This window comes from Sitophilus oryzae, unplaced genomic scaffold, assembly GCF_002938485.1.
Source record: "Sitophilus oryzae breed Bouriz unplaced genomic scaffold, Soryzae_2.0 scaffold_578_pilon_pilon, whole genome shotgun sequence".
NCBI classification, from domain to species: Eukaryota; Metazoa; Arthropoda; class Insecta; order Coleoptera; family Curculionidae; genus Sitophilus; species Sitophilus oryzae.
Genome location: NW_022147171.1, coordinates 3,532,437 through 3,554,668, shown reverse-complemented (window position 1 = coordinate 3,554,668; position 22,232 = coordinate 3,532,437). Strand labels below are relative to the sequence as shown.

The 22,232-nt window shown below is 32.9% G+C and overlaps 1 long non-coding RNA gene across 1 annotated transcript; it reads left to right on the top strand.

Annotated features, from left to right (window-relative positions):
* The first annotated feature begins 18,638 nt into the window (after positions 1-18,638).
* On the top strand, positions 18,639-19,100 carry LOC115887667. The gene is made up of 3 exons (XR_004051133.1): positions 18,639-18,658; positions 18,718-18,802; positions 18,877-19,100. It is a non-coding gene; the product is annotated as an uncharacterized LOC115887667 (long non-coding RNA).
* Positions 19,101-22,232: the final 3,132 nt, after the last annotated feature.

Below are 22,232 nucleotides of genomic sequence, written 5' to 3'. Positions count from 1 at the left end.
TGTTTATATGCATTATTATTGCCTATATGTATGTCCATTGACTTCGTATATGTAGATACTTTTTGAGTAAAGATATCATCTTAGTACATCTCAGTGTTTTTTATTTTATCTTGGTGTTTTTTTTTAAAAGAATTATTTTTTGTTTGTAGAGTACTACTATTATGGCACTTTAACTATCATCAGTATAATACATAGTAGTATAATTTTTATCACTTTTAACAATATTAATTTTTTAAACAATTTAAAAATAATAGAGCAAAGTAAGAATAGGTAGTAACAATTATTATATCATGTAATGTATCATGTACTATCTCTTTATTTAATGCGATATAACGATTTTACTCTAATTTTTGCTTATTGAAATCGCGGTGCCGGTCAAAGTCACTGTGGTCTTCCATTACTTCACAGCGGTCAAACCATCTTATTTATGGTATATTAATTATTTATTGTTTTATGTTTTGTTACATTGCATCATGATCAATGACCATACACACACAATAGATGCAATGCAAACTTTGTTTGCCGTGTGATTTGATTACAAAATAAAATTTCAAATTATTGTGTAAGAGGCAAGCGTTATAAAATAATTTATCCAAATAATTCGAATACGTACCTGGTTTCCTTTGCCCGCCTTCAAAAGCGTCAGCAACAAAATTCACGTGAGGGCACCACATTACAAGCAACAAAAATGATCAAAATTGGGTTTGCAGAGGGTCGGGCGTCACAAAATTGCGACCATGTTTTTTAATATTTTGAAAAAAAAAATTGTTTCGCTTTATTAAGGAAGCTTCCGGACATGCTCGCAATTAGTTTTAAAATCGATTTGAATACATTTAATGCTAAAAAAATTACTTATAAAATCATCTTTTTTTAGGGCATTTTAGGGGTAAATTTGAAACAGTTTGAGTTGAGTTTGGGGAAGGAAATATAATTATAAGCACGTCTTAAGATGTATACAAAGAAATAAAAAAAGATTCGTGAAGAAAGGTCACATGGTTTTTACAGCATTTTGTGACAGCCAAACCCTGCTAGGAAAGAATGAAAGTGAACTGATTGTATTTATGAGTGAAAGAGACAATGAAAACCAGAGACAACGAATTGAACAACGAACACCAAGAAGTCACCTTAACAGGAACTTTCAAACTGACAGGATTTATCGAAAACATAGGTACGAGCCATATTCTAAAGAACGCGCTGTCGCAAAAATTTCCAAATTTACTGGAACTTGCTACATTTGCGATAAACCTGGACATAAGTCGTTTGAATGTAAGAACAAACACCAGCAGAAACCAGCAGTAACATCTTCCTCTGCGTTCAAAGGAAATAATATTAGTGTGTGTAATCATTGTAAAAAGGTGGGACATACCGAGGAAAAATGCTATTTTAAAGTTGGATTTCCAAATAAAAATTCGGCTGAACCCAAAAGAAAGAATTCTGGGAAAATTTTGTTAATCAAAGGACGACGTTGCTTGGATAAAATACCAATGGCCACAGCAATTACTGAAAATAATGTAAAGTTTACCTATTTATTGGACACAGGAGCTGAAATCTCACTATTACATGAACATGTTGCCAAACAACTGGGAGCCACCATAACTTATTCTGAAAAAACGTTAAAGGGACTTGGTAAAGAGCTTACGCAAGTCAAGGGCTCTTGCATCATTATTGTAATTTTGCCTCATGTTACATTGGAAGTTGAGTTTCTTATAGTTGCTGACAACACTATTCCTGATCTGGACGCCATTATTGGATGGGACGTTATCAGCAGACCTGGCCTTAAGCTGATCAAGACTAACAACGGGTTGGATTTACAACACGATGCTGATGCAACAGTAAGATATACTCAACAAATCGACAATGAACAACAGATGTCAGGAATGGACGAGACGGTGAAAATAAAAATAGAAGAAATGCTAACGCAAGCTATGGAAGAAGCTCCACCTGCAGTAGTAACAGGACATCTGACCATCACTCTCAAAGATAATACTCCTGTTGCTTATCGACCACGACCTTTGGCTTATGCTGAAAGAGCACAACTTAAGAAGATAATTGAAGAGATTTTAAGCGAGGGCATTATTCAGGAAAGTACGTCTGAATATGCGAGCCCAATTGTCTTAGTTAAAAAGAAAAATGGGAATCTTCGCCTTTGCGTTGATTATAGAGACCTTAATCGAAAGGTAGTGAAAAATCCATATCCTTTACCACGAATCCAGGATCAGATTGATGCGTTGGGCACCGCTAAATATATTATTGCACACTGGACATGAAAGCAGGGTTTCATCAAATTCTAGTAGAAAATAAGTCGAGACATATTCTTGCGTTTGTAACTCCAGACGTCCACTATGAGTACAGGAGGATGCCTTTTGGATTCGTAAATTCACCATCATGCTACCAAAAAGCAATTGATGAGGCTCTTGGAAAATTAAAGGACAACATCGCTTACGTTTATTTAGATGAAGTGTTAATTCCCAGTAAAACTGTATCCGAGGGACTAGAGAAGCTAGAGCTAGTTTTACAAGCTCTCTCGCATGCTGGATTTAGACTAAACCTTGAAAAATGTAGTTTTTTTCAAACCCGTACTGAGTATTTGGGAGTAGTACTAGAAAATGGAACAGTGAAACCTAGCCCAAGAAAAGTAATTGCGCTACAAAACACCGAGCCGCCGAAGGATATCAAAGGAGTACGACAACTGATGGGACTTGCCGGATATTTCCGAAAGTTCATTTCAGGGTTTGCCAGCAAAACAGCACTAATAACAACACTACTGTAGTTTCCCCTTGGCTTAAGGAAATAAATAAACCATCGACGAAATAAAATGTTCAGTGGACTGTATACTTTCGGTTTATTGTCACTTGAAATTACAAACTTTGAGACAACTAACTAAACAAAAATTATTGTCTCCTTATAAAACATCGAGTCGAATTAAAAAACAAAGACGACGCGTTTTATCTAACGTCTTGTGCTCGACTGCTTAGTGCGCTAGGACTCGGAGCAATTTTGCTACAGACCAATGAAGAAGGTACCACCAGGCCAGTTGCATATTATAGTCGCAGAACAACAGAATACGAGTCGAAGTACCATTCGTTCGACTTAGAAACGCTGGCAATAGTGGCGGCCGTCGAACATTTTCGAGTATACTTGTACGGTAGAGAATTTACCATATACACAGATTGCAATTCCGTTAGAGCTACGGCACTCAAAAAAGAGCTTCATCCACGAATTGCACGCTGGTGGATAAAGTTACAGGATTTTGATTTCAAAATAGAATACCGCTCTGGTGAAAAGATGGCGCATGTGGATTACCTCAGCAGAAACCCATGTAGCAAAATTTTATTTATTAAAGGCCATAGAGATATTTCTGAAAAATCAATCCTTGAGTGGCAAAAAGAAGATGTATTTTGTCAAAATATAATTACTGGCAAGGACTCCATACAAGGCTACAGTTGTAAAGATGGCATTGTATTTTTTAATGATGTTTGTTACGTTCCACAACCAGCTCGACTCATGGTTCTCAAAAACTATCACGACTATTCATCACATCCTGGATACGAAAAAATGTTGGCAGCTATAAAAGAAGATTTAAACTGGAAAGGTGTAGCGAAATGCACAAAAAAATATGTACTTAACTGCAGGGACTGTCTACAAGGAAAGTCACATACGGGAAAAAGAAATGGGCTAAGTCAGGCCCAGGATAAGCCCAGTGAAAAAATGCACACATGGCATATTGACCACGCAGGCCCACTGGTCTCATCGCGAGGAATCACACAAATTCTTGTTGTTATAGATAGTTACTCCAAATACGTAAAATTCTGTCCGTTAAAGAAAAAGACGAGTGAAGATTCCATAGCGGCCTTAAAAGAAGTGTTCAAGAAGTTAGGCAAGCCAAAGAGGATAATAGCGGAGAGGGGACTTGCATTTCAAGCTGCTACGTTCAAAGCATTTCTAAAAGAAAATGGAATAGAATTGTACTTAGTGGCTACAGGCATCCCTAGAGGAAATGGGCAAGTTGAGCGGGTGATGCGGACACTATTTAACATGATGAGAGCAACGCTTAATCAAAGGGACGAAAAGCAATGTGTGAATGAGTTGCCTAAAATAGAAGAAGACTACAACGCTTTTGTAAACAAAACAACTGAAGTATAGTATGTAACTTATGAGTTAATGTTTGGACAGAAACCCAGGTTAAAAGCAGTTCAAGAAATGTTAAAAGAAATACCAAAAAGAAATAGAATCAACACTGACCAAGAAGAAATAGTAAACAAAAGACTAAAAAAAATGAGGGAAGAAATTATAAATCGAATGAATAAAACAAGGACTGTGGCAAAGCCATTCCAAGTAGCTGACCAAGTACTTATAGAAGATACTCAAATTGGAGGTGGTAAATTAAAGGCAAGATACAAAGGGCCATTTAAAGTATTGAAATGTTTGCCAAATGATAGATATGCACTGAAGAAGATCAACGGTCAGCAAAGAGTCACGGTGGCGGGCCAAGAGCAGTTGAGACTATGGCCATGTGCTAAAGCACAGACCGATGCTGTGGCAAACTAAACTTTTATATTGGCTGCGGTCAATAATAAATATCTGGAAGAGGCTGCGGTCCAATAAAACTAAAACGTTAAAACTTTTATATTGGCTGGGGTCAATAATAATTTTCTGGAAGGGACTGCGGTCCAATAAAAATAAAACTAAAACTAAACTTTTATATTGGCTGCGGTCAATAATAAATATCTGGAAGGGGCTGCGGTCCAGTAAAACTAAAACGTTAAAACTTTTATATTGGCTGCGGCCAATAATAATTTTCTGGAAGGGGCTGCGGTCCAATAAAAATAAAACATTAAAACTTTATATTGACTGCGGTCAATAAAAATTAAAAGAAACTGCAATTTAACGAAAATTAGAAAGAAAAACTTATTAGGGACTATGATGCACGTAAAATAAAAATTGTATGGTTTTTAACTACTTAGGTTTAAAAATTGAGTTAAAATGTTAATGATTAATAGGGACTGCGGTCCAAATAAAGCTAAACTTGAAACTTCAAAATGATTGACTGTGGTCATACCGTTTAATTGGAAGGGCTGCTCTTTTTAGTAAAGGGCTGCTTTTCATTTTTTTTTCAGGATGGTTCGAGGACGAACCATGGACAGGAAGGCCGTGTTAGATGGCTGTTGTTGACCGCGGGTGTACCAAACCAATCGAGGCCACTCAAGTAACCGAGAAGCCCAGACGCTGCATCAGCAGACGCCGGGATTTGTTTAGTTTTCGTTCGATATGATTATTATAAAATTCAGTCAGTCGTTCGTAGAGAGTTCTGCCGTCCTAATGAAGAACGCAGTAACTCGATTTTTTTCGATTTTGAGATTTTGGTGAATTCGTATTCTTGAACATATTCTCTATCTTTCTACCAACTCAGTTTTTCCAAAAAAAATTTGGTTTTTTCAAAATTTGAAAAAAAAGTTTGCAGTAACTCGCTTAAAGCATCATATTACTTAATATCGTTAGTTCTGTTATCATTATTAATGTTTATTAAAACCAGGACTGTATCGTTAGTCTTTAACGTTTTTTTTTTAATTTAATATAGAGTATCCGATGCAGTGTCATATGACGTTACGACAATGGTTACCAAAACCATCCCGTCTTTTTAAAAAATTACATTAAAAGTAATGATAACTAAAAAAATTGCAAATTGATCGTGATCAGTTCATTTCGCTCTTAAAAATTAACCAAAGCATGCATTGACGTGATCCAAAAAACAAAATACTCAGGAGATATGGTTCTTACCGTAAAAGTTAATATTTTATTATAATCGATCCTGACGAATAAATGAATTTCATAAATGAATGAATTTTATAAATGAATGGTTTTTGCTGCCGAATTACTAGAATACAATATTTCAAGGCAGATGACGCATCTATTCGATAACTTTTATTCGAATAGTTTTCAACGAATGTTTTTTTCTAGCTATCGAATTATTCGAATGAATTGCAACTATCGAATGTTTCGATAGTATTCATTCGATAGTTCCCACTACTACTAAAAATAACAAAAATATAACACTTTAAATTTGACCAAAAATTTCTCTGTTGCGTTTTTTTTGCATCTGAGTGTAATTCGATAAATAAAAATGGTATTCCATTAATCTACGACTCTACTCTAATAATAATTGAAGATACATGTGGATAAAGATGATGAAATTTTTTTCAAAAATGGCTTTTTGATTATTTACTCTTTGGACAAATTTACTCTTGGGACAAATATTTTCTATTAATACTTGAGTTATTTCAGAATTATTGTGATAAATAGGCGAGATTTTCAACGTATATACGGTACATAACATGTACCGTACTTCAGTAATTTTTCAATGGATAAAGGTGCCAAGGTAACGTAAGACCTTTATCAACTAAAATCCACCTAGAAGGCAAAAGGGTCTAACTGACACATGACACCCAAATTTGAGGTTATGTCAAATTTGGAATGATATTTTCTCAGTGTGTTCGTAAAAAGTGACCTAAGTGAATACTTTTATTGTTGAAATTCATTAAGGAAAGTGTCCAATTTAGCATCCAAAAAAAGCCGGTTTTCTTAGCATATCATTCATATCAACAACCAGACAACCACAACATCACCAAATCGAAAATCAAACTATCCAATCATTATTGTAATTAAATAGCAATACAAGGCGCCATCTAGTGAGATTGAGAGGTAGTTTCTATTAATTTTTATTATACACAAGTTCAACAGTTCAGTTTCCTGTTTTCTTTTTTGGTTTTGTTTTATTGTGATCCGCCGCGGGGATCCTCCGCCGGGATTTGGGGGATTTACGATTTACCCGAATTTATATCACAGTTTTATACCTAACCTATACTGCAACCCTTTCCAAGTGAGTTAGAACGAATACAAAGCAGAACTTTGTATTCGTTCTAACATTCAGCTTTCCTGTTCAGAAATTTATTTATCATTAAGTAACAAAGAAGAACTTATTAAACCTGTAAAATCAAATTCAAAATACCATTTTAAAATTTAGAAACAAGTAGGTATATTTATCCGATAATCCGATAGATTTTGGCAATAAAGTTTTACTTCCTGGTTTTAATTTTTTTGTATTTAGGTACATTTAAAAAAGTAATCGGGTTTTTTTTTGACATTTTTGAGTTTTTTCACTAAAAATCGGATATGGTTAAATAAAAGACTAAAAAGACCCAAATAAGGGGCGTGGTACCCAAAAATTTTTCGGGTATGTATGCTATATTGACATGGTTGACCGAAATTTTTAGTTCTTTTTTGGAAGGCCGGTTTTCTTTTGTCAAAAAGGGGGCAACCCTACATACACCGTACAAAAATTATTCCAGTGATGAGGATGTTAGGAAGGATGTCAGGAAGTGAATACTTACCTGATGGGAAGGAATCAAACGACGAATCCGACTCAGACGATGAACCGCTCTCCAGTATTCGTGATAAGATGAATTTCATCAATAAGAAATTAATACCAAAGATTGGTTTGACCACTCCAGAAAATAAAGTAGTTGCTCACGTAACTGGTGGCAGTGATATTTGGGAAAACTTGAATGAGGAATCAGTTTTAGAAGAAAGCAAACAGAAGGTGAAAAGGAAGATATTTGAACCAAAGGAAAAAACTTCAAGAACACGTACCAAGTATCCAGACAATTGGAAGAGGAGAAAGTCTGCCATTGCTAGACAAAAAGGTGAAGAATATGTCTCTCAAACTGGAAAAATTATACCAAAAAAAGGCATAAGACTGGGAATACTTTGCAAAAAAAACTGTAGACTCAATTGCTCAGAAAAGTTCAATGAACAAGATAGAAAAGATATTCTGAAAAAGTACTATGCGCTAGATATAAACAGCAAAAATTCCCTGCTATTTAACAGTGTCAAGATTCAACCTGTTAAAAGACATAGGACTGACGCAAGAAACAACAAAAATTTCACGTTCAAGTATTCAGTTGCTTTCAATAAAAATTCTGAATTCATATGTCGAGATGCGATTTGTTCTCTATAACAACTGGCTTAGCTAACAGTTTACTAGAAAAAAAAATTAAATCATACAAAGGATGTTAAAAAAAGGTCAGAGTGCACCATCACCTGATAAGAGAGGTCGACATGGTAGGTAAATTAAAAGTCTATAAACTTTCTACATAATCCTAATTGTATCATAATGATCCACGATATGCGCATAATGAATATTTGAATTTTTTTTGAAATAAAAAGTTCCGATTCAAAAACTTTAAACTCAATTTTCTCAGTAAAATGATTTTGCGACATGACACCTTTATCCACTTGTGTCTTCAATTATATTTTTTATCCGTCATTCTACCGGTTATTGCACTGTTTTTTCTTTAATTGATTAATATCTACATTTTTAATGTGAATTGCATGTTTAATTACTTTTCTTACTGTTTATTACGTATTAAGAAAATACCTAAAAAGTGGGCAGTGACTTGTTGATTGATATGATGATTTAGAGGAACCATGCATCATCAGGACTTCCCCAGATATAGTTTTTTCTAGATAAATTATGTATAGTCAAATAAGTAAAGCGACCTGTTACAGATTTCACTTTGTTTTATTTTTATAGGATGGGTAGAAAAACAAAATTTTATCATACAAAGTAAAATAAACACAAAATATCCTGAGGTCCCTTTGATAAAAATTTACTGTTGAAATAGCCCTATGTAATAAGTATAATACTGCGAATTACATTACATAAGGCTATTTCCGCAACTACTAAAAATTTAGAAATATTTTAAATACAAAAATGTGCGCTTTTTAAGTCAGTAGGTATCTAAAATACTAAAAATAATATACAGTGTGTATTGCATTTAGAAAAATTGAGATATGGCATAATAATATTGCAATGTTGGCCGCGCCATAAAAAAATCCCTGTATAAAATAATGTGAATTTTTCTCGGATTTCTTCTTTTATAACAGAAAAATGGTAATGCGATTGCAATTTTTAAGAAAATATTTTTTTAGGATATGCACTTTTTATATAGAACTTCTTTTTCATATATTTGTCAACTACGACGATATTGGAGTTCCTCGCACTAATGGCCACCGTATATACATACTGATAAAAATTGTCTTCTAATGTGCCTCACCATCTTCCAGTGCTACGAGCCGCCCCTGATGTGAAGCAAACTGCCGACCAAGATTAGAATACTAACTTTTAAAATTAACTTTTTTTAGTAGCTTTCTTTAGTTTCGTCGTTCTCCGGATTTTGATTAAGTTAATTTTGTTCTTGAAGTAATGTTTTATTTTGATAAGTTTTGTTCTAGTTTTAGGTTATCATTTATTTCATTCCAAAGACTTTTGTTACTTAGATTAATGACTGATTTATTCCTGTATATTCAGAATTTTCTTTTTGTCAGAATGATGTTTTATTTTCTTGTATTTTGATGAATTCTCCGAAATTAGAACGTCAATTATAGTAATGTTTTTGGAAAAGGTGTATTTTTTCATTTGCACGAATAAAAATATTCACTTTTTTTGCAAAGCCAAAAAATCATGTGTATTTTATTGAAAAAAAAAAGAAAAAAAACGATTTAAATTTCATGGTTGAGTATCTTACTTCAAGATGTCGATTTTTTAAACCTACAGTGAACATTTAAAGCCCGTTTTCTCGAAACTAAAAATTTGCACATTCGTGGTTTTGGCCTTGTACCGACGATATCAGATTTCTATGTTCTCGATAGCTAAAATTCATTTTATTGTCATTATTTTTACAAATCCCCCATTTTTTCATAAGCTACACAAGTATAATATTACTACTGACGTCTTTTGAAATCCTACTTAATTTTAATAAAATAGTATATTTAATAGATTATGTTAGGATGCAAATACCGTATGATCGAAAAAAAACGGCGTCCAGTTGGCTAGGAAATGACGATCGATGACATTTTCCATAAAAATTTACATACAAAATGACAGCGTTCTTCATTTCATAGCCAATATGCATCATACTGGAACAAAAATCGCCTTATCCGAATTATTTTTGTGTTTTTTCTGTTTAAAAATTAAATATTAATTTTTATTTCTAAAAAAAAGAGATACAAAACAATGATTCCACACAATGGACACGTTTTTTGTAAATTAACGCTTCAAACATTTGTTAAAACAGTTTTTCGTTATTATCTCGAAACAAAGTTTGTGGGATACGACGGGTTTTGCAACTTGACGCCTCATTTTATAAATGAATTACTTATAAATGAACCTGCGGCTTCAAAAATATACAGGAAAACTTAAAAGTACAATAAAAAGGTTTCAAAAATATACAGGAAAACTTAAAAAGTACAATAATTTCAGTAATTTTTTTTCACGAAAATAAACATGTAGGCGTATTTTTTTGGTCAACATATACTTATAACGGAAACTCAGGTTCACAAGGTTCCGTTACAAATAGGTTCCAGCTAGCTCAGTAAATAATTAAGTAAAATATATGCACAGAACAAGAGTTATCAAAGGGGAGGTGTATGGAAAAAGTGTATTGATTGAAAAGTCCAAAATGTACTGGATTCGTTTAATAAATACTAAATTTAAAGTTAAAACAAATTGTCAAGATCTATCATAAAATGTAGCAAATATTTAAATAAGAATTAATGAAATATATATACTAGTAAAATATTCTTGTAAAAGTGAACTATCCGTAAAATAAATTAAACCATGAATAGTATCACAAAATATTGTTGTGACTAAACTGTGAACAACCCTGATGCGTATTTGTGATTATGATTAAATGACTATAAAGAATAAAATGAAATTTAAATATAAAACCCCTGGTATACCAAGTTCACATACGATCGTATATTTAATGTAATAAATTTTAATCAATCACAAACGCAATAAAATAAGAGATGATTAAAGTCTTATCTGTCATTCCGTCGTCGCTCCAGTCAGTCCATAAGAAAATCCAGATTGCTGGTCTTCAGTGTCACAGTGGCATTCCTCGTCACAGTGGCATTCACGTCACAGGGGCATTAGTTGCAGTACCAAATCCAGTACAAAAAAAATGGTAAAAATCTTAAGCTAAACCGTAATCATCACTAAGGAGTAATAGGCAAGGAACAAGAAAGAAAGAAAGAACCCTAAATATGATCTATTTTAGTGACACGTTCTAGTTTGGACATAGTAAAATACCTTTCCGCCACGCAGACCTTTCCAAGACAAGATGGCGTCTCAACGCATGTTACTCCATGGAAAAGGGTTCCTTAGCTGTCCTCGTACTCATCCCAGTATATCCACACACCCATCTACGGCTCCTGTCCTCTAAAATAAACAGTTGTAAAAGAGAACCTTACACCTAGGAATGTCTCTTACCCAACCAACAAAGATATCCCTTTTCAAGGTTTTCCCCGGAATTCCAACTACACAGGCCAAGCTCAATTTCTTGCCAATCGGTCTTCTCTACCCTCAACGAATTCCAAGACCGTAATTCTACTGAATAATCGCAATACGGAACGGCGACAAGCCAAAATTTCACTAGAATTTTCTTTTTTGTCAGCAGAGATCAGAAGGCTTCCCCTGCTTTCACCAAGACGGTTCAAAGTCGAAAGAAAAGGACGCGTGTTTGCAAAAACCGCAAAAGACGCTGGACTCCAAGATACCAACCCAAAGTCTAACACTGGCAACGAGTAAAACAAAAAACCCAAAATAAAATTTGATATAAAATTTTATTTAATGCATACGAATTGAGTAAAACATTTTATTACATCATAATAAAATTATAATAATCCATATATGAACATAATATCTTCGGAAAATTATCAATACGTTTTCCGATCATATAAAAACCGATTAAAAAGATCGAAAACCTAATTTACAAAGATCGATCTGTCAACCTTCAACGCCGGTGTCACACGATCAGTTGACAAACAATTGAAACGTCAGTCTGTAAATCGTAATATAAACAAGATGAAATTTAGGTAGAACTATAATCAGGTAAAACCAATTGATTACACACAGGAAAAATACATAATAAAATCCTTAACCCATATGTGTATTGCAGACCCAACATTCCCACCTGTTGCGTTGAAAACAGACCAAAAATAACCACATTAAATCTATGTTCAAGAATCCTCCGAAGAAATATGCCAAGAAAATATCCTAACACAAGCATAAGTCTAAATAAAGAATTAGTAACCACTGTAGAAAGAAAGGTAGGTTTTAAACAGCCAAATTGATATTATATTAATGAGGTTTTATATTACAGTTATCGGAGACAACTCCATCCAAAGAAATTGTTGTGATGATGAGACTTATAGATAAGATATTATTAGAAATTATATGTACAGTTAAGAAGTAAGCTAATTAAACGTTATTATTCAATTTATTCAAGTAAGTTTTAGTTTTATTCCTAAAAATAAGCAAAATAAGTAAAATAAGTTACGGTGAAATTTTAAACCGTAATATACTGTTTTAAGTTTACTGTTAAAATATTAATTTGGAGTTATTTATGAAATATTCTGTAAAATTCTTAAAGAAATTAACATTCTGGGACTGAGGTGTTGGAAAATTTGTTTTTACATGAAAAGCTTCATTCGGAACCTCGCAATTAGTGCTTCGGTTTTGCGATTGTGGGTTGCATTGCAACGGTGAAGCTTAGTTTGAAGATTTCAGATAAAATATCGGGTTTAAGAGAAAATACTGAAAATATCCAGAAGTAGTAGAAGAATTGAAGGCGAAATCCACAGATATGCCGACGATACCATAATTATAGCACAAAATCTCGTGGATCTACAAGAATTAGTAAACAGAGTCAATAAAGCTTGTAAGAATTAGGGGCTATCTATTAATTTAAATAAAACTAAATATTATATGGTTGTGAGTAAAGTAGATGTCGGCGAGACCTCATTATTGTTGAATGAAGAAAAGTTGGAGCGAGTGACGAAGTTTAAATACATAGGCTGTTGGATTAACCAACATATCGATCCTTCATACGAAATCAGATTTCGCGTAGAACAAGCAAGAAATGCATTTCAGATGTTTAAGTCGCTGCTTTTATAGTTCACTAGACTTGAAAATACGGAAGAAATTTACAAAGTGTTATGTGTGGTCGATTCTTTTGTATGGATGTGAGACGTGGACACTTAATAAAGAAACGATAAATAAAATCGAACCATTTGAAATGTGGACATACAGAAGAATGCTTAAAATATCTTGGACCATCAGAACCAGAAATGAAGAAGTTCTTCAATGAATGGAGCACGACAGACTACTTCTGAATATTATCATGCGACGAAAACTTGAATACCTTGGCCATATAATCAGAGGACCTCGATATGAGTTTCTCCGACTGATTCGAACGGAAAAATCGAAGGAAAGAAGTGGATTGGGCGCAAGAGGCTTTCGTGGTTGAGGAACTTGCGTCAATGGTCAGGCTTGAGCACGGATGAATTACTCCATGTAGCGCGATACATAGATATTGTTAACATGGCAGTCGTCACCGTTCACTAGGAACATGACACTTGAAGAAGAAGATGTCATTAAATGTCAATGCCAATCCTGTATGGCGTAGAGACTTGGACCCTAAAGGAGGACACTGTATCAAGACTTCAAACTCCAACTATGAACTATGGTTGTACAGGAGAATTCTGAGAATACCGTGGACGGACAAGGTCACAACCATTGAGGCCCTGAGACGAATAAAAACAACCCAAAAAGATAAAAAAGGTAAGTAAGAAAAGGAAGAACGAACAGAAAAGGAAGAACGAATCTGTTTCAGACCTGATCCAGCGACGTAGTTGCCAAGCTGAGTGCTGCAGAGGGATATCACATCCAGACAGATGTACTGGAAAAGTATCCCAGAAAAAGCAAGCCGGAAAATGCCTCGTAGAAAAATCCTCGTATAAAAATCCTGGTCTAAAAGCCCTAAAACCGAGAGCGGTATTAGGTTTACGAAATAAAAAGAAAGTTACCTAGAAGGGATAGTTTGAAACAAAAGGAACATACGGCTATAATTAATTAAATAATCAAAAACGTTGCAACTATAGAAATATAGAAAATGTCATAAAAAGTTACCTTGCTGGGCTTCACAAAAAAATGTAGGGGAAAGGATTCGAATATCGATCAGTGGCTAATATCGATCATCTTAGTTTTACACAATCCTACAGAGATATAAAACTATCTTTGAATAAGAAGACTAAGGAAGGAGCATAATGCTATCCATGTATTCATGCATGGTGGGCGGAAAAAAGACTCTAGGGTGGGGATCCTTGACAGGTCTGTTTGACGATTCATTTGACACATTTGAATTTGATTTTAAATTTTGTGGATTTGTCAGTCTTTACGGAGCTTATTTTATGTTATTTATTATTTATTCTACTACTGATAGTTGTATAAAGGTAGTAAATCTAGATGGAAATTGTGGCAGAACTTAAATTAACAGTGACACTATCGCGATTTATCGAAAAAGACTCTAAAATAGTTGGTTGTGTAGCGTGCGGTAGATCTCGGCAAAAATGTGTGAAATACTGGAACAACTTTTCGCTAGTAAGTGACTATACAGGGTGTTTCAAAACAAATGCGAAAAACTTCAGGGGGTGATTCCTTGTTCAAAATAAAGGGTAGTTTGCTTCATAAACGTTGGGTAAAAAGTCAACCATTAGGGAGATATCGCGGTACAAAGATGGCAGAAAAATAATGTTTTTATTTTTTATCTTGAAAACGAAAAGAGATAGACTAATGAAATTTTATGGAAGCATTACTGTTATGAAAACACCCTTTCTGGTAATTTTTTCACTTTTTTAAAATGAGTGGAAGGGGTTGAAATAAACTACCCCTATCATTCTTGTTAACGAAATTTAAAGAAAAATCTTATCAAACACATGCAAAAAAATTAATTTGGTTTAGTTTTGTTTAGAAACAAGATAAAGTTTAGTTTGTTTAGAAACTTTTTTATCTCTTGTGTTTTTTTAATAAAACTCACCGATTTGAAATTAAAAAATAAAATGTAAAGCATTACATGTCAGGACAAAAACATTTTTAGATTAAGAATCTAGTGATAATAACGATAATAATAATCATCTAGATAATAACCTATTGCAGTAAAGTAATGTCAAATAAAATAATATTAGAAACATCCTAAAAAGTAACAGCGGCCGACTAGATTAAAATTTATTCCTAAAAAAATTACAGCAGCCCACTAGATTCTTTATCAGAAAATGTTTTTTGTTCTGACATGTAATGCTTTACATTTTATTTTTTAATTTCAAATCGGTGAGTTTTATCAAAAAAACACAAGAGACAAAAAAAGTTTCTAAACAAACTAAACTATCCAAATTAATTTTTTTGCATGTGTTTGATAAGATTTTTCTTTAAATTTCGTTAACAAGAATGATAGGGGTAGTTTATTTCAACCCCTTCCACTCATTTTAAAAAAGTGAAAAAATTACCAGAAAGTGTGTTTTCATAACAGTAATGCTTCCATAAAATTTCATTAGTCTCTTTTCGTTTTCAAGATAAAAAATAAAAACATTATTTTTCGCCATCTTTGTACCGCGATATCTCCCTAATGGTTGACTTTTGACCCAACGTTTATAAAGCAAACTCCCCTTTATTTTGAACAAGGAATCACCCCCTGAAGTTTTTCGCATTTGTTTTGAAACCCCCTGTATAATATACATACGTGTAGTAAACCGATCATTTATGAAATTCACTTAAATTAACTAAATTATATATTTTTCTTACATTTTAGCTTTTATTTATTACTTGTCAAAGAATTTAGATACGTTAATTTGACTTACCTGCTTCAGTAGCGTATCGGATGTTTGTGTTAATTAATACTTATTATAACTTATCTATTTTTATTAGAATTATATATTTTTATAACAATTTTAATAACTACCAACATTTATTCACAACATAAAATAAAACCACAAATTATTGAGTCTACCCTACATCATAGTTTTACATTTTTTAAATAAAATTAGAACGACACTGATAAACCGGAATTTAAGTCGGCCATATTTGAGGCCCATCGCGGTGTACCTAAGATTTTTGATATGCTCCTTCCTTAGTCTTCTTATTCAAAGAAAACTATTGAATGCGTGCTGCCATCTGTTAAATCAGATCAAAATTACCAACAGGAATTTCATGCAGTTTAATTGTAAGGTCGAGTGTGTACGCTCATAAATAGTTTTTGTGCAGTTTTCTTATAGTTTTTTCGGCTTTTTAAATAAGGTTTGTATTTGTCAGGGTTAGAAAGATCCTATGCTGTTTTGCTATCAAACCCTATGCTGTTTTGCTATCAATAGTTTTATGGCACTTTAAGGTGTTTTATGTAGTGTTTACAAATATTATACTTGATTGAGGTTGGCAGTTTTCAATGTTAAAAAAATGGCGTCCTTACGGCGGGCAATATCGGCCAGCATGATCGATATTACATGCCTATGATCGATATTGGCCTAATGCCTTATATTCTTTGCAGGTGCCCCCAAGAAAATATTTTCGTAAGACAAATCGGAGACAAAGACAAATCGAAGGCAAGTAAGACAAATCGAAGGCGGTTGAACAGAAGACACAGTCCATTAGAAAGGCGGCAAAATTAAATGGAATACCATATGCCACGTTATGCGACAGATTGAAAAAGTTATACGTTAAAAATAATAGGATGTTTTTGAAAACAGTTGAGTTGCTTGCTCAGTTCATTATTTAGGACACAATATCCAAAATGAATTGATAAGTCACATTTCAAATAATATTAAAAAGAGTATAATTTTTGATATTCTCAACTCAAAATATTTTTCCATTATCTTGGATTGTACTCCAGATAAAAACAGAGTAGAGTAGCTTACAATCATATTGCGATATGTAAAGGCCAACCCGTTCACAGTTAAAGAGAGTTTCATAGAATATTCACCTGTTAATGATACAACTGGCCGGGGTCTTACAGAAGTCGTGCTGTCAAAACTTAATGAATTCGGCTTGGACATTAAAAATGGCCGTGGTCAGGGCTATGACAACGGAGCTAATATGCGGTTAGGGGTAAAATTGTTGGTGTTCAAAAGAGGATACTTGATATAAATAGCATAGCAATGTTTGTACCGGGCGCAGCTCATTCCTTAAATCAAAATAATTAGTTATTAATGACGCTGTCAAAGCCACATTTCGAAGTGTGATTTTTTTTCTCTTGTACAAGCTGTTTATGTATTTTTCTCCGCTTCCACAAATAGGTAGGCTTTACTCAAAACAAAAATAAAATTCCTAACTCGAAAACCACTTAGCGATACTCGTTGGGAAAGCCGTGTAGAATCCGTTAAATCTTTAAAATATCAAATTGGGGATATCTATGACTTCTTGGTAGAAATTTCTGAAGATTTGACTTGCGATCCAACTGCTAGGAATGAGGCTGATGGCTTAGCAAAAAAAAATAGGAGGTTTGATTCTTTGGTGTGCGTTGTTTTTTGGTACGAAGTTTGAAATAAGATCAACTTGGTTAGAAAGCTTCTGCAGAGTCCCGATTTAAAAATAGTTCAATCTACTAAATCTTTAGAGTCACTTGGCAGTCACTTTCGGAGTTGTAGAAATGATAAATACTTCCAGGAAGTGCTGGTCGATGCAGCTGAGTTAACCCAAGAATTAGAAATCGAAGCCAAATTTTGCATAGAAACTAGAGACCGTCCAAGAAAAAAAAACGCGACAATTCTTGTATGAAGCTCAGGATGAACCAATAAACGACCCATGTAAAAAATTTAAAGTTGAAATTTTCTTTGTCGTTGTGGATAAAATTATTAACTCAATTGATGAGAGATTTGAATTATTGAGATTTCATTCTAATTACTTTTTATTTTTATATAATATTCCTGAAGCAATTCTCCAAATCAATAAAGAGGATCTCCTGAAACATTCCCTTGACTTAGAGTTATAGTTAACTGATGGCGAAAGCAAAGATTTAAATGGTCTTGATCTGCGAGATGAACTGATTTCTTTAGGTGTCTTGATTGAAAAAGAAAATGAGAAAATAAATAACCCACAAAATTTTTTAGAATTTATCTATTCAAACAATTTGGATGGAAATCTACCAAATATTGTAATAGCACTAAGGATTTTGCTTACACTACCAGTTTCGGTAGCTTCCGGGGAGCGAAGCTTTTCCAAACTAAAAATAATTGAAAATTATTTGCGATCCAGTATGTCTCAAGAACGTCTTGAACGAAAGTGAAATTGTCAGTAATTTAAATTATGATGAACTAATTTGCTCCTTTGCGGAAAAGAAAGCTCGAATTGTGTTTTAGTTATGTTTAGTTTATTATAAGATTATTCTTCTGTTGTTCTAAATTTGTATATTAATATTTTTGTAAATATAATTTATGTAGCATTTTCATTTTCCAAATGCTACTTTGTTTTATTCTAGACGGTATTTTATTATTGTATCGATATTCTTTTTACATTTCTACAACACTTAAATTTCGGAACGCTCTCTATCGAAAATATTGGATCGTACCCTGGTGTATCGACAAGATGGGAAACGTCAAAATCGTCACCTCGGATTTGGCCGTCACCGAGGTTACTGTGCCATTTTTGAGAAAATTTTATTTGGCTGATATTTTTCACAATATGGGAAAAATATTGTGATTTTGTTGTCCTATAGATGGATGGAGATCCCATATAGTTTTTGATTGGTGAGATATTAATGGATCTATAGTTTTGGTAAGATTTTCTTTGACGTTCCATTCGTTAGAAAAAACCTTCACATGCCTTTCTTTTAGATTCCAGTTTTTTTGATGAGAAGTGTCCAGCCCTAATTTGAGAAGAAATGTTAAATAATTATTGATTGTGTGCCTTCACAATGAGGTAAATTAATACTGTCGTAAATTTTTCAAGTTTTTTAAATGTAAGGTTAACTTATACCGTGCATTTCTTTTTAGGTTTTTCTACAGATTTTTCTACGTATTTTTCTCAGCATTTTTCCACGTATTTTTCTTCAAGTATTTCTAGACATTTTTCTAGACGTTTTCTGCAAGTTGTTCTGCATATTTTTCTAGAAGTTTTTCGCCAAGTTTTTCCACAAGTTTTCTTACGTGTTCAGTCACCGAAGTAATCAGTAGCAGCCTGTTCGGTTAGATTTCAGCCCTGCACCCCTCTGAGGAGAAGTTGGATGCTGTGATGTTTTTTTTATCATTAAGAAGATCCTTTTTTAGCATAATTTGGTATACAAGGCCAGTATATTTTTTTTATAGTAAACTAAACTTTAACCGGTTAAGTACTTGCCTTCAGCATTACTTTAACCCTTAATTTATGAAATTTAACATTCTGTTACATTTTATATATTTTTTTTAACACTTAAGTATTTGCCTTCAGCATTGCTTAAATTTTACTTGTTTTTGATTATTAAAATAATCATGTTATATTGATTGATTATTCAGATTTAACATCTATTTATGTTAACCTTTTATATCATTACGATCTTTGACCTGTAAGGGCAATCTTGCATACAGCTTTTAAACTTTTTCCCTTAACTATATATAAACAAAAAGGTTCATGAATCTTCGTAATAAGTCAATTAAAATTTAGATATTTAATATTCGAATAAAACCAAGACCGTCTCTAAAAGTATTCTTTTTATATTATAATTGTTTGAATAATATCTGAAAAGATATAATTTGATTTTAAACAAGTTTTAAGATAGAGTTTCTTAAATATAATTCTTGTATATTAATGTACATAACTGCTGTGCCGAATAGGTACCGAATATTTCTAACAAATAATAAATCTTATTTTTTTGGGTATTTGAATTGTTTCATTGGTTGATCCGGTCTCTCAAATATTTAATAGCTATACCAATTTTAGTTTCTATTCAATTAATACACTTGTACAAATTTTCTTATTTCAGTTTGTACTATCCTTTGTAAGTATTAGCATCTTTTTGAAATAAGTGGCGCCCTTTGGTATGCAGTGTAAGGTATAGGTGGGTATCATATTTTTAGCCAAGTGCAGAAGCAAAAGCTTGTTCCCACCGCCTCCGATATAAGAGTACCCGTTCGCAATATTTTGACTTAAATTTTCAATAAAAGGAAAGTTTGTGTCACATTTATAATAAGTAACGTTTCCGAAAAAATGTATTTTTTTCCTCATAGCTGTGGTATTTTTAGAGAGGAGAGGCAGCTATTTCAGAAAGTTTACCCGGGGCGCGGGCGGCCAAAAACCTAGGGTCGGCCCTGGGTTTTTCATATACCACACTATCAGCTCTACGAAATAGAAAAAGTTGTTTTTCAAAGGAACGCTTGTCAAAAAAATTCCTATTTGGATATCTTTGAGCATAAACCCTTCAGCAGCCAACAAGCAATTGTCCTCACAAAATATAATCACTAGTAAAATATCCATTCCTTCCACCAGCAGATACTGCTTCATTTTTCTTGATAAATAATAAATACTTACTTATTACTTTTATTTCCTACATTGATTATGACACAACAAAATAAAAGAAACAGATCAAATCGAAGCTCCGAAGAAGATAATGATATGAAAAGGAAATGTAACGAACCTATTGTAAATATAGAAAAGGAGTCAGATGGTTTGTCCATACTTAGTGAACAGTTTATTATAAAAATATATATCGAATTAGATAAAATAAGAGCCGCAAGCAAGAATAAAGAGCACGAACAAGTTATATTAACACAAGGGAAGCAGAACTGTATCATCGATTCCAGCAACAACATTCAAAAATTACTTACTTTGCTTGTTTATTGTTAACTAGGACAAGTAGAGAAGGATAATGCAGTTTTAAAATTAAAGATAGAAAAGACATCTGTGCCAGATAAACAAATGAACATTTGCACAAGTATTGCAACCAAGCCAATCGACTACATCGATCGAGCAAATAAACAAGCCCAGAAAATAGTATAGTATGTAGCCTAACTTCTATTATGGTACTAGTATAGGAAAGCCTAATACAGTTTGAAAGAGCATTTAAATCTGTTTCAAGTTATTTTAAAAAATGCATAGTGTTGTATTTGAAATAACGAAATTTTTATGTAAAATAAATATTTAAAATAGACCAGCAATTTTTGATAACCCTGTATACATTTAAAGAAGCAATACCATTTTTTAGCAAAGTTTGTTTCTCTGGCTTCAAAGTCAGCACAAGAATTAACTCAGAAAAGTAATGTACAGGATGTTGACAAACTTTTTTATTATAGCATGCATATGTATTAAATATCTTTAAATATCTCAAAAATCAAAGCATTTAAACATATTAAACTCTTATAATAAATATCTTATTTTATGCCTAAGAATCCAAAAATGAAATAAAATACCGGGTGTTCCATAATAAAAAATATAGCTTTGGTATGGAGCTTAGTTTTGACACACCCTGTACATTTCAAAATAATTTTAAATTATGCACATTGCTTCTCTACATATACCCACAAAAAATGTTGTTTCTACATCTTTCCGTTTTCGTATAATCAACCGAGGCGAATGAGGTGCGCCACCCTGTATAAAACAGCTGTCGATAACATGACATAATTTGATAAAGAATGAGCAGCAGTAGAAGATAAATTTAATGAAGATTGATTCTCACTGTTATCCTTTTCACTTTCAGAAACTTGTAGTGGGGTATGTTAGATTAAAATTATTCCAAATATTTCACATCTGGCAACCAACGCATCCTTTTGGATTTAGATAGAACATGGATAGACAAGTCTGAAAAGCTCGGGACACAAATTTTTCTGACCCTCTAGCGGTCTTAATAACGTAATCAAAATGGCCGCCAAAATTTTTAGATACGCTTCTATATTTCCCGCTATAAGTCAGTTTTACTTTTCGATATTAACAAATATTGTTAGTGATTATAAAAGAGGAGGAAACGCGCTTTTTAATGGTATATTTCACAAAATTATTTAAGTTTATAATAACAAAAATAATTGTTACTTAAAAAAAATGTTTTTTAATTTAATTTTTTCGTCAGATTTTTCTAAATAACTTGAAATTCGCTATATGTAGCTAAAAATGTGTTCTATACTTTTTTCTTCGCAAAAAAATTACCTTTGCAGCGGTATATACCTATATCATAAACAGTTGCTAAAAATCTGCCAAAACAATGTAGCGTTGCACAGCTAGTCGTTAGGGCAGCAATATGTAATTTACAGATTTCGAAAAGTAATACAGCAGTTTTGTACCTGCTAAAAAGCAAAAAATTTAATAACTAATTTTTGATGAATAAGTACGAGTAAATAAAGTATGGCTTTTTTCGGAAGACGAAACTTTGATTTCCGTTTTAAAA